The sequence below is a fragment of the Pleurodeles waltl genome, chromosome 7, assembly GCF_031143425.1.
Source record: "Pleurodeles waltl isolate 20211129_DDA chromosome 7, aPleWal1.hap1.20221129, whole genome shotgun sequence".
Classification (NCBI taxonomy): domain Eukaryota; kingdom Metazoa; phylum Chordata; class Amphibia; order Caudata; family Salamandridae; genus Pleurodeles; species Pleurodeles waltl.
Window position 1 is genome coordinate 587165101 of NC_090446.1, and position 18146 is coordinate 587183246.

Here is an 18146-nt window from a genome sequence, read left to right on the forward strand (position 1 = left end):
AAGGGGCAGAAGAAATCGCCAAAGTCTGGGAAGAGCAGCACGGCAGAGAAGACCGCCATCATCCCTGCTGCCCAGGAGGCCACCGCCAGCCCATTCGTCACTGGCCAGGAGGCCACCGCCAGAGTCAGTGCCCAGGAGGGCAGCCCCATCGTCACTGGCCAGGAGGCCACCGCCAGAGTCAGTGCCCAGGAGGGCAGCCCTATCGTCAATGGCCAGGAGGTCACCGCCAGAGTCAGTGCCCAGGAGGCCACCGCCAGCCACAGCCCAGCTGCCCAGGAGGGCCCCAGCAGCCACAGCCCAGCTGCCCAATGAAGGACCGCCAGCCCCAGCCCAGCTGGGCAATGAATGACCGCCATGGCAAGCACCGCTGAACAGGTCAGAAACTGCAAAGTCAAGCACAGCTGAACAGGGCAAGCACCGCTGAACAGGGCAAAGACCGCCATGGCAAGCACTGCTGAACAGGTCAGAAACTGCAAAGTCAAGCACTGCTGAGCAGGTCAGAAACTGCAAAGTCAAGCACCGCTGAACAGGGCAAGCACCGCTGAACAGGGCAAAGACAGCCAACTCAAGCACCGCTAGCCCATGTGCGGCAGGGGCAGTGACGGTACTGGGACCGTCATGGGGAGAGTGATGCCCTCTGGGCACCAGTCCCCCTCCAGAACCAGTGGAGACATGCATCCACTCCGTCTGTCCTTAACAGGATGAAGCACTCTGTGCACCAGTCCCCCTCCAGAACCAGTGGAGACTGTTATCCACTTGAGAGGCTGTGGCTTTGCACTCCCCAGGATGGTACAGTGGGCAAACCAACCGCTGTAGAGACTTGAGAGACTGTGGCTTTGCACTCCCCAGGATTGAACAGTGGGCAAACCACCCACTGTAGAGACTTGAGAGACTGTGGCTTTGCACTCCCCAGGATGGTACAGTGGGCAACCCACCCACCGTAGAGACTTGAGAGACTGTGGCTTTACACTCCCCAGGATACATCAATGGGCATGGAGCCCCCTCGTAGATCTGGTGTGGTGCACTCATCCGGCTGAGGTGCCCCCCCTCCCTTCCCCCTGAGGTGCCTGTTGTATTTCTATCTGATGCCCGGCAGTGTTCTCTCCGTTTTGATCAGGTATCTGATGTGGGCCTCGCCCATGCATTTTGGGCCCAGTGGTCCACGGACATTGAATGGTGCATTACCTGCACTAATAATTGTGATGTATATTTTGTTGAATGTGTATATATATCTGTATATATTTGGTTACTGCATTTTGATATATTACAATGGTTGAACTCATTTCGTTTTGTCTTTGCATTCTTCCGGGGGGTTTGGAGGATGTTACTGTAATATTTGGGTATGCATTGGTGTGTGTGTTGTAGTGGGTGAGGGTCGGGGTGGGGGTGTTGCGTGTGTGTGTCCCTGACTTTTGCCTCCCCCTCCCCTATGTCGTAGGTGCAGTACTCACCGTTGTCTTCGGCGCCGGCGATGATGATGGTCGTATAGGAGCAGGAAGACTATCGCAGGGAGTATTTGGAGTTCCGGTTCCATGGTGTCCTCCTTCCTCGTGGAGTGTGTAGAGGTGAGTGTTTTCCCTTTGAAATGGCTGTTTCCGCCGTGTTTTTATCCACGGTGAATCCGCCCAGAAAAGGTGGCAGATTGTTAGGTTGTGATACTGTGGGCGGTACATTGTATTCCGCCTGTCTGTTTGTCTGTACCTCCGTGGCGGTCGGAGTGTTAAAGTGGCTGTTTTTGTTGGCGGTTTCCACCATGGTCATAATTCCAATTTTTTTACCGCCGGCCTGTTTGCGGTCTTACCGCCGCTTTAACACCGTCCGCCAGGGCTGTAATGACCCCCTTAGAGTAGTTCGCACTGAGGGCTCCATAACTTTGCTTCCACATAGGAAATTTTTGCCAAATTTTTGTCCTTTTTCCTAACATCCTGGGGATTCTAAATACCTACGGTCTGTGGATTCCCCTTTAGGAAGACGGAGAAAATAGGCAAAATATTGTCAGTGAGTTTTGCTTGGGTAAAATAGGGAAACAGTGCTCTGGATAAGTGTTTTTCTCCTACGAAAGGCTTCAACAAACACTTTACTGTGCTAAACTCACGATCTTACCAGCTTTCAGGAACATGCAGAGCTCAATAAAACCACAGTTTTGGCATTTTTCAAAAAGGTAGCCCATTTTTCTTTTGTTGTGCTCTCAACCAACTTCCAGTTTGTGGGGGAAACCAGTGTGAAACCCATGGGTGCTCCTGTAAAGTCATAGATTTCTAAAAAGTAACCACATTTCTGAAATTCAGCACGGGGTCATATGTATAGATCCCTGTAAGGAAATGCCTCCTTGGCATGGTTACCCCCTGACTTTTTGCCTTTGCTGATGCCAAGTTATGATTTGAAAGTACGCTGAGGCCTGCTAACCAGGCCCCAGCACCAGTGTTCTTTCCCTAAAAATGTACCTTTGTCTCCACAATTGGCACACCCTGGCATTCAGGTAAGTCCCTTGTAACTGGTACCCCTGGTACTAATGGCCCTGATGCCAGGGAAGGTCTCTAAGGGCTGCAGCATGTCTTATGCCACCTTGGGGACCCCTCACTCAGCACAGACACACTGCTTGCCAGCTTGTGTGTGCTGGTGGGGAGAAAATGACTAAGTCGACATGGCACTCCCCTCAGAGTGCCATGCCAACCTCACACTGCCTATGGCATAGATAAGTCACCCCTCTAGCAGGCCTTACAGCCCTAAGGCAGGGTGCACTATACCACTAGTGAGGGCATAGGTGCATGAGCACTATGCCCCTACAGTGTCTAAGCAAACCTTAGACATTGTAAGTGCAGGGTAGCCATAAGTGTATATGGTCTGGGAGTCTGTCATACACGAACTCCACAGCACCATAATGGCTACACTGAAAACTGGGAAGTTTGGTATCAAACTTCTCAGCACAATAAATGCACACTGATGCCAGTGTACATTTTATTGTGAAATACACCCAGAGGGCATCTTAGAGATGCCCCCTGAAAACATACCCGACTTCCAGTGTGGGCTGACTAGTTTTGCCAGCCTGCCACACACCAGACATGTTGCTGGCCACATGGGGAGAGTGCCTTTGTCACTCTGTGGCTAGTAACAAAGCCTGTACTGGGTGGAGGTGCTTCTCACCTCCCCCTGCAGGAACTGTAACACCTGGCGGTAAGCCTCAAAGGCTCACCCCCTTTGTTACAGCGCCACAGGGCATCCCAGCTAGTGGAGATGCCCGCCCCCTCTGGCCACGGCCCCACTTTTGGCGGCAAGGCCGGAGGAGATAATGAGAAAAACAAGGAGGAGTCACTGGCCAGTCAGGACAACCCCTAAGGTGTCCTGAGCTGAGGTGACTCTGACTTGCAGATGGAGGATTCCCCCAATAGGATTAGGGATGTGCCCCCCTCCCCTCAGGGAGGAGGCACAAAGCGGGTGTAGCCACCCTCAGGGCTAGTAGCCATTGGCCACTAATCCCCCAGACCTAAACATACCCCTAAATTGAGTATTTAGGGGCCTCCAGAACCTAGGAAACTAGATTCCTGCAACCTGAAGACGAAGAAGGACTGCTGACCTGAAGCCCTGCAGAGAAGACGGAGACACCAACTGCTTTGGCCCCAAAGCCTCAGAGGACTACCCTGCATCTGAGGACAGCGGCCCTGTTCCAAAGAAACTGCAATTTTGCAACAAAGAAGCAACTTTTAAAGACCACACGTTTCCTGCCGCAAGCGTGAGACTTTCCACTCTGCACCCGACGCCTTCGGCTCGACCTGCGGAAAATTAACTCTACAGGGGGGACTCCCCGGCAACTGCGAGCCTGTGAGTAGCCAGAGTTGACCCCCTTGAGCCCCCACAGCAACGCCTGCAGAGGGAATCCAGAGGCTCCCCCTGATCGCGACTGCCCGCTTCAAGGAGCCCGACCCCTGGTAAAGACACTGCACCCGCAGCCCCCAGGACCTGAAGGAACCGAACTGCAGTGAAGGAGCGACCCCCAGGAGGTCCTCTTCCTAGCCCAGGTGGTGGCTACCCCGAGGAGCCCTCCCTTGCCTGCCTGCATCGCTGGAGAGACCCCTGGGTCTCCCATTGAAACCTATTGCAAACCCGACGCTTGTTGGCACTCTGCACCCGGCCACCCCTGTGCCGCCGAGGGTGTACTTTTTGTGCCTGCTTGTGTCCCCCCCGGTGCCCTACAAAACCCCCCCCTGGGTCTGCCCTCCGAAGTCGCAGGTACTTACCTGCTGGCAGACTGGAACCGGGGCACCCATATTTCCATTGAAGCCTATGTGTTTTGGGCACCACTTTGACCTCTGCACCTGAACAACCCTGAGCTGCTGGTGTGTTAACTTTGGGGTTGCCTTGAACCCCCAACGGTGGGCTACCTTGGACCCAACTTTGAACCCTGTAAGTGCTTTACTTACCTGTGAACCTAACAAATACTTACCTCCCCCAGGAACTGTTGATTTTTGCACTGTGTCCATTTTTAAAATAGCTTATTGCCATTTTTGCCAAAACTGTACATGCTTTTGTGATAATTCAAAGTTCCTAAGATACCTGAGTAAAATACCTTTCATTTAAAGTACTGTTTGTAAATCTTGAACCTGTGGTTCTTAAAATAAACTGAGAAAATATATTTTTCTATATAAAAACCTATTGGCCTGGAATTGTCTTTGAGCGTGTGTTCCTCATTTATTGCCTGTGTGTGTACAACAAATGCTTAACACTACCCTCTGATAAGCCTACTGCTCGACCACACTACCACAAAATAGAGCATTAGAATTATCTCTTTTTGCCACTATCTTACCTCTAAGGGGAACCCTTGGACTCTGTGCATGCTATTTCTTACTTTGAAACAGTACGTACAGAGCCAACGTCCTACAATCCCTCAAGGGTTTCCCAAAGAAACTAACTGCTGAAAAAAGAAATACTGAAAAATGAGTTTTAAAAACAGCCATTTGTAATGTTTTCATCTGTAACTTTTTGTCACAATGGCCGATTTACTAAAGCAATATACTATCATATCCGCTAGACCCTACTGGGTGTGGAGATTTGTAGGTTCTCCAAGAACCCAAGGGACCCAGAGCCAGCAACTGAACTTCACCATACAATGTCTTTTTCATTGTGTACAAAGTATAGACCGATTCATATGGTGAAATATGTGAAGTAAAAAACAAGTATAAATGAAATCTACATATTTCTGAATTGGGCACAAGGAATGGGGTTTAGGAGCAGTGGTTATTTTTACATCTCTGAATTTGTGGATACCCATAGTAGCTTATGATTTAGAGGTTATTTTTCAAAATGTCTTTTTTTTACACACTGGCCTACATTTGGAAGGCATAAATGCAATGAAATCCAATTGGTAATAAATGTTCTACTATTCTGTGCTGCCACATGTCTTCAAATAAAAATGGTACCTCACTTGTGTGAGTAGGTCTAATGCCCACACTAGGAAACTGGCCAAAGCACAACATGGACACGTCACATTTTTCCACTCACTACTGCCTTTTTTTTGCAAAATGGGTTGCTGTGGATTTAGGGCCAGAGCTCAGCCAGCCCCTACTGAAACCTAGCAAACCTGTACATTTTTTAAAACTAGACACCTAGGGGAATCCGGGGTTGGGTGACTTGTGTGGCTTTCACCAGATTTTGTTTTGTCCTGGACTCACCTCGATGTCTAGTTTTCTGAATTGTCTGGGGCTGGCAGTTTCTCCAGTTGGCAAACTACCCAAGCCCAAAAAGTGCAGCCACTCACCATGGCAAGTGGAAAGAGATTGGGATTTAACCCCATTCTCCTGTCCTATATGGAAAAACAAGAATCAGATGTCGTCTTGCTTGCCTGTGGGATGGAATGTTATCCTCCCCAGGAAAGCAGAAAGAGTGTTGAGGCTTCAGTGGTGAGAGTGGGGCCTGATGTTAGGATGGGCCAGACCTACCCCAATATTTCATTTAAAAAATATTGGGGTTGGATAAATAGTCCTCTGGACTTTCTGCCCCCGGGGAAACATTGGGAGAAAACTGCTTCTCTACTCTTGTGAATCCAAAATACTGGTTTGTCCCCGTTGGGATGGAGGTGTGATCAGTGTCAGAGTGCAATGCCGATGGCCCTTTCTTTTGCCTCAAATGCAAAATGCCTGGTGTAGGAAAGTACCATCTTGCCTGGCATGTTACCCCCATATTTCACTGTATATATGTTGTTTTAGTTGTATGTGTCACTGGGACCCTGCCAGCCAGGGCCCCAGTGCTCATAAGTGTGCCCTGTATGTGTTACCTGGGTTATGACTAACTGTCTTACTGAGGCTCTGCTAATCAGAACCTCAGTGGTTATGCTCTCTCATTTCTTTCCAAATTGTCACTAACAGGCTAGTGACCAATTTTACCAATTTACATTGGCATACTGGAACACCCTTATAATTCCCTAGTATATGGTACTGAGGTACCCAGGGTATTGGGGTTCCAGGAGATCCCTATGGGCTGCAGCATTTCTTTTGCCACCCATAGGGAGCTCTGACAATTCTTACACAGGCCTGCCACTGCAGCCTGAGTGAAATAACGTCCACGTTATTTCACAGCCATTTTACACTGCACTTAAGTAACTTATAAGTCACCTATATGTCTAACCTTTACCTGGTAAAGGTTGGGTGCTAAGTTACTTAGGCCCTGATTCTGACCTTGGCGGACGGCGGAGGCCGTCCGCCAAGGTACCGCCGCCAAATGACCGCAACGCGGTCAGAAAACCGCGGCGGCCATTCAAACATTTCCTCTGGGCCGGCGGGCGCTCTCCAAAAGAGCGCCCGCCGGCCCAGAGGAAATGCCCCTGCAACGAGCACGCCGGCTCAGAATTGAGCCGGCGTAGTTGCAGGGGTGCGACGGGTGCAGTTGCACCCGTCGCGTATTTCAGTGTCTGCAAAGCAGACACTGAAATACTTTGCGGGGCCCTCTTACGGGGGCCCCTGCAGTGCCCATGCCATTGGCTTGGGCACTGCAGGGGCCCCCAGGGGCCCCACGGCACCCCCTACCGCCATCCTGTTCATGGCGGGTTTCCCGCCATGAACAGGATGGCTGTAGGGGGTGTCAGAATCCCCATGGCGGCGGAGCGCGCTCCGCCGCCATGGAGGATTCCCCCGAGCAGCGGAAAGTCGGCGGGGGACCGCCGACTTTCCGCTTCTGACCGCGGCTGAACCGCCGCGGTCAGAATGCTCGTGGGAGCACCGCCAGCCTGTTGGCGGTGCTCCCGTGGTCGGTGGCCCTGGCGGCCACCGGCCGCCACGGTCAGAATGACCCCCTTAGTGTGTGGGCACCCTGGCACTAGCCAAGGTGCCCCCTCATTGTTCAGGGCCAATTCCCCAGACTTTATGAGTGCGGGGACACCATTACACACGTGCACTATACATAGGTCACTACCTATGTATAGCTTCACAATGGTAACTCCGAATATGGCCATGTAACATGTCTAAGATCATGGAATTGCCCCACCAATGCCATCCTGGTATTGGGGAGACAATCCCATGATTCCCCGGGTCTCTAGCACAGACCCGGGTACTGCCAAACTGCCTTTCCCGGGGTTTCACTGCAGCTGCTGCTGCTGCCAACCCCTCAGACAGGTTTCTGCCCTCCTGGGGTACAGCCAGGCTTGGCCCAGGAAGGCAGAACAAAGGACTTCCTCAGAGAGAGGGTGTTACACCCTCTCCCTTTGGAATAAGGTGTCAGGGCTGGGGAGGAGTAGCCTCCCCCAGCCTCTGGAAATGCTTTGATGGGCACAGATGGTGCCCATCTCTGCATAAGCCAGTCTACACCGGTTCAGGGATCCCTCAGCCCTGCTCTGGCGCGAAACTGGACAAAGGAAAGGGGAGTGACCACTCCCCTGACCTGCACCTCCCTTGGGAGGTGCCCAGAGCTCCTCCAGTGTGCTCCAGACCTCTGCCATCTTGGAAACTGAGGTGCTGCTGTCACATTGGACTGTTCTGCGTGGCCAGGGCCAGCAGGTGACGTCAGAGACTCCTTCTGATAGGCTCCTTCAGTTGTTGCTAGCCTATCCTCTCTCCTAAGTAGCCAAACCTCCTTTTCTGGCTATTTAGGGTCTCTGCTTTGGGGAATTCCTTAGATAACAAATGCAAGAGCTCCTCAGAATTCCTCTGCATCTCTCTCTTCACCTTCTGCCAAGGAATCGACTGCTGACCGCGCTGGAAGCCTGCAAAACTGCAACAAAGTGGCAAAGACGACTACTGCTGCATTGTAATGCTGATCCTGCCGCCTTCTTGACTGTTTTCCTGGTGGTGCATGCTGTGGGGGTAGTCTGCCTCCTCTCTGCACTAGAAGCTCCGAAGAAATCTCCTGTGGGTCGACGGAATCTTCCCCCTGCAACCGCAGGCACCAAAGAACTGCATCACCGGTCCTCTCGGTCTCCTCTCAGCACGACGAGCGAGGTCCCTTGAACTCAGCAACTCTGTCCAAGTGACTCCCACAGTCCAGTGACTCTTCAATCCAAGTTTGGTGGAGGTAAGTCCTTGCCTCCCCACGCTAGACTGCATTGCTGGGAACCGCGTGTTTTGCAGCTACTCCGGCTCCTGTGCACTCACCGAGGATTTCCTTCGTGCACAGCCAAGCCTGGGTCCCCAGCACTCTAACCTACATTGCACGACCTCCTGAGTTGTCCTCCGGCGGCGTGGGACTCTCTTGTGCAACTTCGGGTGAGCACTGATTCACTCCACTTTGTAGTGCCTGTTCCGGCACTTCTGCGGGTGCTGCTTGCTTCTGAGTGGGCTCTTTGTCTTGCTGGACACCTCCTCTGTCCCCTCATGCAATTGGTGACATCCTGGTCCCTCCTGGGCCACAGCAGCATCCAAAAACCCTAACTGCGACCCTTACAACTATCAAGGCTTGTTTGCGGTCTTTCTGCGGGAAAACACTTCTGCACGACTCTTCACGACGTGGGACATCCATCCTCCAAAGGAGAAGTTTCTAGCCCTTGTCGTTCATGCAGAATCCTCAGCTTCTACCACCCGGTGGCAGCTGCTTTGCACCCACAGCTGGCATTTCCTGGGCATCTGCCCACTCCCGACTTGATCGTGACTTTTGGACTTGGTCCCCTTGTTCCACAGGTACTCTCGTCTGGAAATCCATCGTTGTTGCATTGCTGGTGTTGGTCTTTCCTGCAGAATTCCCCTATCACGACTTCTGTGCTCTTTGGGGAACTTAGGTGCACTTTGCACCCACTTTTCAGGGTCTTGGGATGGGCTATTTTTCTAACCCTCACTGTTTTCTTACAGTCCCAGCGACCCTCTACAAGGTCACATAGGTTTGGGGTCCATTCGTGGTTCGCATTCCACTTCTAGAGTATATGGTTTGTGTTGCCCCTATCCCTATGTGCCCCCATTGCATTCTATTGTGACTATATATTGTTTGCACTGTTTTTAATTGCTATTACTGCATATTTTGGTATTGTGTACATATATCTTGTGTATATTTGCTATCCTCATACTGAGGGTACTCACTGAGATACTTTTGGCATATTGTCATAAAAATAAAGTACCTTTATTTTTAGTATATCTGTGTATTGTGTTTTCTTATGATATTGTGCATATGACATTAGTGGTACTGTAGGAGCTTCACTCGTCTCCTAGTTCAGCCTAAGCTGCTCTGCTAAGCTACCTTTTCTATCAGCCTAAGCTGCTAGACACCCCTCCACACTAATAAGGGATACCTGGGCCTGGTGCAAGGTGTACGTACCACTTGGTACTCACTACAAGCCAGTCCAGCCTCCTACATTGGTTGTGCAGCGGTGGGATAAGTACTTTGCAACTACTTACCACTTTTGTCATTGTACTTTTCATAAGAGAAAAATAAACAAAACAAGTTCAGTGTATGTACACCTAACCAAAAAGTTTTGCTTTTCTTCTCTCACTTCCTTACTAAGGGGCATATTTATACTCCGTTTGCGCCAAATTTGCGTCGCTTTTTTTCGACGCAAATTCGGCGCAAAACTAACGCCATATTTATACTTTCGCATTAGACGCGTCTAGCGCCAAAGTATGAGTAAAGAGCGTCATTTTTTTGCGTGAACGCCTTCCTTGCGTTAATGAGATGCAAGGTAGGCGTTCCCGTCCAAAAAAATGACTGCGACGCAAATGCGTCGTATTTATACTCCCGGGCAAAAATCACGCCCGGGAGTGGTCGGGTCAAAAAACCCCGCATTTGCGCCTCTTTTTAACGCCTGGGTCAGGGCAGGCGTTAAGGGACCTGTGGGCTCAAAATGAGCCCACAGCTGCCCTCCCATGCCCCCAGGGACCCCCCCTGCCACCCTTGCCCACCCCAGGAGGACACCCAAGGATGGAGGGACCCATCCCAGGGACATTCAGGTAAGTTCAGGTAAGTATAAATTTGTTTTTTTTTTATATATTTTTTTTGGCATGGGGGGCCTGATTTGTGCCCCCCTACATGCCACAATGCCCAATGACCATGCCCAGGGGACATAAGTCCCCTGGGCATGGCCATTGGGCAAGGGGGCATGACTCCTGTCTTTACTAAGACAGGAGTCATGTAAATAGCGTCTGGGCGTCGTTAAAAATGGCGCAAATCGGGTGGAGGCGATTTTTTTGCGTCAACCTGACTTGCACCATTTTTAAGACGCCCTAATGCCATTTTTCCCTACGCCGGCGCTGCCTGGTGTACGTGGTTTTTTTCCACGCACACCAGGCAGCGCCGGTCTGCTTGCGCCGGCTAACGCCATTCAATAAATACGGCGCCCGCATGGCGCTTCAGAATGGCGTTAGCCGGCGCAAACATTTTTGACGCTAAACTGCGTTAGCGCAGTTTAGCGTCAAAAAGTATAAATACGGGCCTAAGTGCTGAAAAGTACCTCTAAACTTTCTAAAAAGTTCTTTAAAAGTTTTTAAAGTTTTTTCTCTTCTTTAAAAAGCTCTAAAAACTTTTTCTTTCTTTTTCTATCCCTTAAACACTTTTTAAAATGTCTGGCACAGGCCAAACTGTTGATCTGTCCAAACTTGCTTATGATCACCTTAGCTGGAAAGGGGCAAGGAGTCTCTGCATTGAAAGAGGTTTAGGGGTAGGGAAGAATCCCTGTAGAGAACTGTTGGTTAATATGCTCATTGAACAAGATAAGACCAGAGGTGGCACTTCTGTTGAGAAATTAGCTGATGGTTCCGAATCTGACCCTGGGGCACCCCTAGCAAAGGATTTAGAAGGGAACCTTCCCAACCTGCCCCTTAGCAGGCCACCTAGCATAGCTGGTACTGATGTAAATTCACATCACAGTAAAAGTGTTGCTTCACATCACAGTAAAAGTGTTGCTTCACATCACAGTAATAGTGTTGCTTCTCATCACAGTAGAAGTCTCACTTCTGTAGGCCAGAATGTTAGTGTGCCATCTGTTAGGGCCAGGTCTCCCTCTGTTCATTCTCACCATTCTTCTGTTTCAAGGCATGCCCAACCCACCCACCCTGATGAAAGAGTGTTAGAAAGGGAGCGCAATAGATTGAGAGTGGAACAATCCAGGCTGAAGCTCAAGAAGCAACAGCTGGATTTAGATAGGCAGTCCTTGGAGATAGAAAGAGAAAGACAGAAATTGGGTTTTGAAACCCATGGTGGCAGCAGCAGTATTCCAAATAGTCATCCTGCAAAAGAGCATGATTCTAGGAATCTGCACAAGATAGTTCCCCCTTACAAGGAGGGGGATGACATTAACAAGTGGTTTGCTGCACTTGAGAGGGCCTGTGTTGTACGGTGAGGCCCCTCAAAGGCAGTGGGCTGCTATCCTATGGCTATCTTTCAGTGGAAAGGGTAGGGATAGGCTCCTTACTGTGAAGGAAAGTGATGCCAATAATTTTACAGTTCTTAAGAATGCACTCCTAGATGGTTATGGCTTAACCACTGAACAGTACAGGATGAAGGTCAGAGAAACCACAAAGGAGTCTTCACAAGACTGGGTAGACTTTGTTGACCATTCAGTGAAGGCCTTGGAGGGGTGGTTACATGGCAGTAAAGTTTCTGACTATGAAAGCCTGTATAACTTAATCCTGAGAGAGCATATTCTTAATAATTGTGTGTCTGATTTGTTACACCAGTACCTGGTAGACTCTGATCTGACCTCTCCCCAAGAATTGGGAAAGAAGGCAGACAAATGGGTCAGAACAAGGGTGAACAGAAAAGTTCATACAGGGGGTGACAAAGATGGCAAGAAGAAGGATGGTAAGTCTTCTGACAAGGGTGGGGACAAATCTAAAAATGAGTCTTCATCAGGCCCACAAAAACACTCTGGTGGGGGTGGTGGGTCCAAATCCTCTTCAAATCAAAACAAAGAAAAGAAAACATGGTGCTATTTATGTAAAATAAAATGCCATTGGACAACAAATCCCAGTTGTCCAAAGAAAAGCACCAAGCCTCCTACCACTACAACCCCTGCTGCTACACCTAGTGCCCCTAGTAATAGCAGTGGTGGTGGGAGCAAACCTACTAATAGCCAATCCAAGGGAGTAGCTGGGCTCACTTTTGGTAATTTAGTTGGGGTTGGTCTTGTTAGGGAGACCACAGAGGCTGTGTTAGTCTCTGAGGGGGTTATTGATTTAGCCACCTTGGTTGCTTGTCCCCTTAACATGGATAAGTACAAGCAACTACCCCTAATAAATGGTGTTGAGGTTCAGGCCTACAGGGACACAGGTGCCAGTGTTACCATGGTAGTAGAGAAACTGGTCCACCCTGAACAACACATACTTGGTCACCAGTACCAAGTAACCGATGCTCATAACAACACACTTAGCCACCCCATGGCTGTTGTAAATCTCAACTGGGGGGGGGGGTTACTGGTCCAAAGAAAGTTGTGGTTGCCTCAGATTTACCTGTAGACTGTCTACTAGGAAATGATTTAGAGACATCAGCTTGGTCAGATGTGGAGTTGGAGGCTCATGCAGCAATGCTGGGCATTCCAGGGCATATTTTTGCTTTAACCAGGGCTCAGGCCAAAAAGCAAAAAGGACAGGGTGACTTGGATCCTGGAAGAATGGACCAAGTGCTCCCTAAAGCTAGGGTTAGTAAAGGTAAAACACTACCTACTATCCCTCCCTCTACATTGGATTCAACTTCTGAGGAAGAAGAATTTCCACCCTGTGCAGAACCCACACCAGAGGAGCTGGAATCAGACACTGCTGAGCTTTTGGGTGAAGGGGGGCCTGCCAGGGAGGAGCTGAGTGTGGCACAGCATACCTGTCCCACACTAGAGGGTCTAAGGCAGCAAGCTGTCAAACAAGCAAATGGGGATGTCAGTGACTCTCACAGAGTTTACTGGGAGGACAACCTCTTGTACACTGAAGCAAGGGATCCAAAACCTGGAACTGCCAGGAGATTGGTGATTTTCAGGAGTGCAGAAAGTTCCTCCTAACTCTAGCCCACGACATTCCCTTAGCTGGACATTTGGGGCAAATGAAAACTTGGGACAGGCTTGTCCCCTTGCTTCATTGGCCTAGAATGTCAGAGGACACAAAGGAATTTTGTAAGTCCTGTGAAACCTGTCAAGCCAGTGGCAAAACAGGTGGCACTCCAAAGGCACCCCTTATCCCACTGCCTGTGGTTGGATTTCCCTTTGAAAGGGTAGGGGTTGACATAGTTGGCCCCCTTGACCCTCCTACTGCTTCAGGAAATAGGTTTATCTTGGTGGTAGTGGACCATGCCACCAGACATCCTGAAGCAATTCCTCTAAGGACCACTACAGCTCCTGCAGTGGCAAAGGCCCTCCTGGGAATCTTTTCCAGGGTGGGCTTCCCAAAAGAGGTGGTATCAGACACGGGAAGCAATTTCATGTCTGCTTACTTAAAGGCCATGTGGAAGGAATGTGGTGTGACATACAAGTTCACCACACCCTATCATCCACAAGCAAATGGACTGGTGGAGAGATTTAACAAAACTCTCAAAGGTATGATAATGGGACTCCCTGAAAAACTCCGCAGGAGATGGGATATCCTGTTACCTTGCCTCCTTTTTGCTTACAGGGAGGTACCCCAAAGAGGAGTGGGCTTCAGCCCCTTTGAACTCCTATTTGGACACCCTGTAAGAAGTCCTCTAACACTTGTTAAGGAGGGTTGGGAACAACCTTTAAAAGCTCCAAAACAAGACATAGTGGACTATGTACTTGGCCTAAGATCTAGGATGGCTGAGAACATGAAAAAGGCCAGTAAAAACCTTCAGGCCAGCCAAGAGCTCCAAAAGCAATGGCATGACCAGAAAGCTGTTTTGGTTCAGTACCAACCAGGGCAGAAAGTGTGGGTCTTGGAGCCTGTGGCCCCAAGAGCACTCCAAGACAAATGGAGTGGACCCCACATAATTGTTGAAAAGAAGGGAGAAATCACCTACTTAGTTGACTTAGGCACTGCCAGGAGTCCCCTTAGGGTGCTCCATGTCAATCGCCTGAAACCCTACTATGACAGGGCTGATCTCACCCTGCTCATGGCAACAGATGAGGGACAGGAAGAAGAGAGTGACCCTCTCCCTGATCTCTTCTCTTCCACAGAACAAGATGCTCTAGTGGAAGGTGTAGTTTTGGCAGATTGTCTTACTGCTGAGCAGAAAGACCACTGCATAAATCTCCTGGGTCAGTTTTCTGAGCTCTTCTCTACTGTGCCAGGCACCACTTCTTGGTGTGAGCACACTATAGATACTGGAGACAGCTTGCCTGTCAAAAGTAAAATCTATAGGCAGCCTGACCATGTCAGAGACTGCATAAAGCAAGAAGTGCAGAAAATGCTTGAACTGGGAGTGGTTGAGCACTCTGAAAGTCCATGGGCCTCTCCTGTGGTACTTGTACCAAAACCTAATTCCAAGGAAGGAAAGAAGGAAATGCGGTTTTGTGTAGACTATAGAGGTCTCAACCAGGTAACCAAAACTGATGCTCACTCTATACCCAGGGCAGATGAGCTAATAGATACACTGGCATCTGCCAAGTATCTAAGCACCTTTGGTTTGACTGCAGGGTATTGGCAGATCAAGTTATCAGAGGATGCAAAAGCAAAAACTGCATTTTTAACCGTTGGAGGCCATTACCAATTCACAGTAATGCCTTTTGGATTGAAAAATGCACCTGCCACTTTTCAAAGGTTGGTGAACACAGTCCTGCAAGGGTTGGAAACTTTTAGTGCAGCATATCTAGACGATAAAGCTGTCTTTAGCTCCAGCTGGGATGATCACCTGGTCCACCTATGGAAAGTTTTGGAGGCCCTGCAGAAGGCAGGCCTCACTATCAAGGCTTCAAAGTGTCAGATAGGGCAGGGGAAAGTGGTTTATCTGGGACACCTGGTAGGTGGAGAACAGATTGCACCACTTCAGGGGAACATCCAAACTATTATAGATTGGGTTCCCCCTACAACTCAGACCCAGGTGAGAGCCTTCTTAGGCCTCATTGGGTATTACAGGAGGTTCATAAAGAACTATGGCTCCATTGCAGCCCCTCTTAATGACCTCACATCTAAGAAAATGCCTAAAAAGGTATTGTGGACAGCTAGCTGTCAGAAAGCTTTTGAGGAGCTGAAGCAGGCCATGTGCTCTGCACCTGTCCTGAAAAGCCCCCGTTACTCCAAAAAATTAATTGTCCTAACTGATGCATCTGAATTAGGGGTAGGGGCAGTCTTATCACAACTTAATTCTGAGGGCCAGGATCAACCTGTTGCTTTTATCAGCAGGAGGTTGAACCCTAGAGAAAAGCGTTGGTCTGCCATAGAGAGGGAGGCCTTTGCTGTGGTCTGGGCACTGAAGAAGTTGAGGCCATACCTGTTTGGCACTCACTTCATTGTTCAGACAGACCACAAACCTCTACTTTGGCTAAAACAAATGAAAGGTGAAAACCCTAAATTATTGAGGTGGTTCATATCCCTACAGGGAATGGATTATACAGTGGAACATAGACCTGGGAGTACCCACTCCAATGCAGATGGACTCTCCAGATATTTCCACTTAGACAATGAAGACTCATCAGGTCATGGCTAGTCTTATTGTCCTTCGTTGTGGGGGGGGGGGGGTTGTGTAGGAAAGTACCATCTTGCCTGGCATGTTACCCCCATATTTCACTGTATATATGTTGTTTTAGTTGTATGTGTCACTGGGACCCTGCCAGCCAGGGCCCCAGTGCTCATAAGTGTGCCCTGTATGTGTTACCTGTGTTATGACTAACTGTCTCACTGAGGCTCTGCTAATCAGAACCTCAGTGGTTATGCTCTCTCATTTCTTTCCAAATTGTCACTAACAGGCTAGTGACCAATTTTACCAATTTACATTGGCATACTGGAACACCCTTATAATTCCCTAGTATATGGTACTGAGGTACCCAGGGTATTGGGCTTCCAGGAGATCCCTATGGGCTGCAGCATTTCTTTTGCCACCCATAGGGAGCTCTGACAATTCTTACACAGGCCTGCCACTGCAGCCTGAGTGAAATAACGTCCACGTTATTTCACAGCCATTTTACACTGCACTTAAGTAACCTATAAGTCACCTATATGTCTAACCTTTACCTGGTAAAGGTTGGGTGCTAAGTTACTTAGTGTGTGGGCACCCTGGCACTAGCCAAGGTGCCCCCACATTGTTCAGGGCCAATTCCCCGGACTTTGTGAGTGCGGGGACACCATTACACGTGTGCACTATACATAGGTCACTACCTATGTACAGCTTCACAATGGTAACTCCGAATATGGCCATGTAACATGTCTAAGATCATGGAATTGCCCCACCAATGCCATCCTGGTATTGGGGAGACAATCCCATGATTCCCCGGGTCTCTAGCACAGACCTGGGTCCTGCCAAACTGCCTTTCCCGGGGTTTCACTGCAGCTGCCAACCCCTCAGACAGGTTTCTGCCCTCCTGGGGTACAGCCAGGCTTGGCCCAGGAAGGCAGAACAAAGGACTTCCTCAGAGAGAGGGTGTTACACCCTCTCCCTTTGGAATAAGGTGTCAGGGCTGGGGAGGAGAATCCTCCCCCAGCCTCTGGAAATGCTTTGATGGGCACAGATGGTGCCCATCTCTGCATAAGCCAGTCTACACCGGTTCAGGGATCCCTCAGCCCTGCTCTGGCGCGAAACTGGACAAAGGAAAGGGGAGTGACCACTCCCCTGACCTGCACCTCCCCTGGGAGATGCCCAGAGCTCCTCCAGTGTGCTCCAGACCTCTGCCATCTTGGAAACAGAGGTGCTGCTGGCACACTGGACTGCTCTGAGTGGCCAGGGCCAGCAGGTGACGTCAGAGACCCCTTCTGATAGGCTCCTTCAGGTGTTGCTAGCCTATCCTCTCTCCTAAGTAGCCAAACCTCCTTTTCTGGCTATTTAGGGTCTCTGCTTTGGGGAATTCCTTAGATAACGAATGCAAGAGCTCATCAGAGTTCCTCTGCATCTCTCTCTTCACCTTCTGCCAAGGAATCGACTGCTGACCGCGCTGGAAGCCTGCAAAACTGCAACAAAGTAGCAAAGACGACTACTGCGACATTGTAACGCTGATCCTGCCGCCTTCTCGACTGTTTTCCTGGTGGTGCATGCTGTGGGGGTAGTCTGCCTCCTCTCTGCACCAGGAGCTCTGAAGAAATCTCCTGTGGGTCGACGGAATCTTCCCCCTGCAACCGCAGGCACCAAAAGACTGCATCACTGGTCCTCTGGGTCCCCTCTCAGCACAACGAGCGTGGTCCCTGGAACTCAGCAACTCTGTCCAAGTGACACCCACAGTCCAGTGACTCTTGAGTCCAAGTTTGGTGGAGGTAAGTCCTTGCCTCCCCACGCTAGACTGCATTGCTTGGTACCGCGTGATTTGCAGCTGCTCCAGCTCCTGTGCACTCTTCCAGGATTTCCTTCATGCACAGCCAAGCCTGGGTCCCCGACACTCCTTCCTGCAGTGCACAACCTTCTGAGTTGTCCTCCGACGTTGTGGGACTCCCTTTTGTGACTTCGGGTGGACTCTGGTTCACTTTTCTTCTAAGTGACTTTTCAGGTACTTCTGCGGGTGCTGCCTGCTTCTGTGAGGACTCCATACGTTCATGGGCGGCCCCCCTGTCTTCTCTTCCAAGTGGTGACATTGTGGTCCCTCCTGGGCCACAGCAGCACCCAAAAACCCTAATCGCAACCCTTGCAGCTAGCAAGGCTTGTTTGCGGTCTTTCTGTGTGGGATC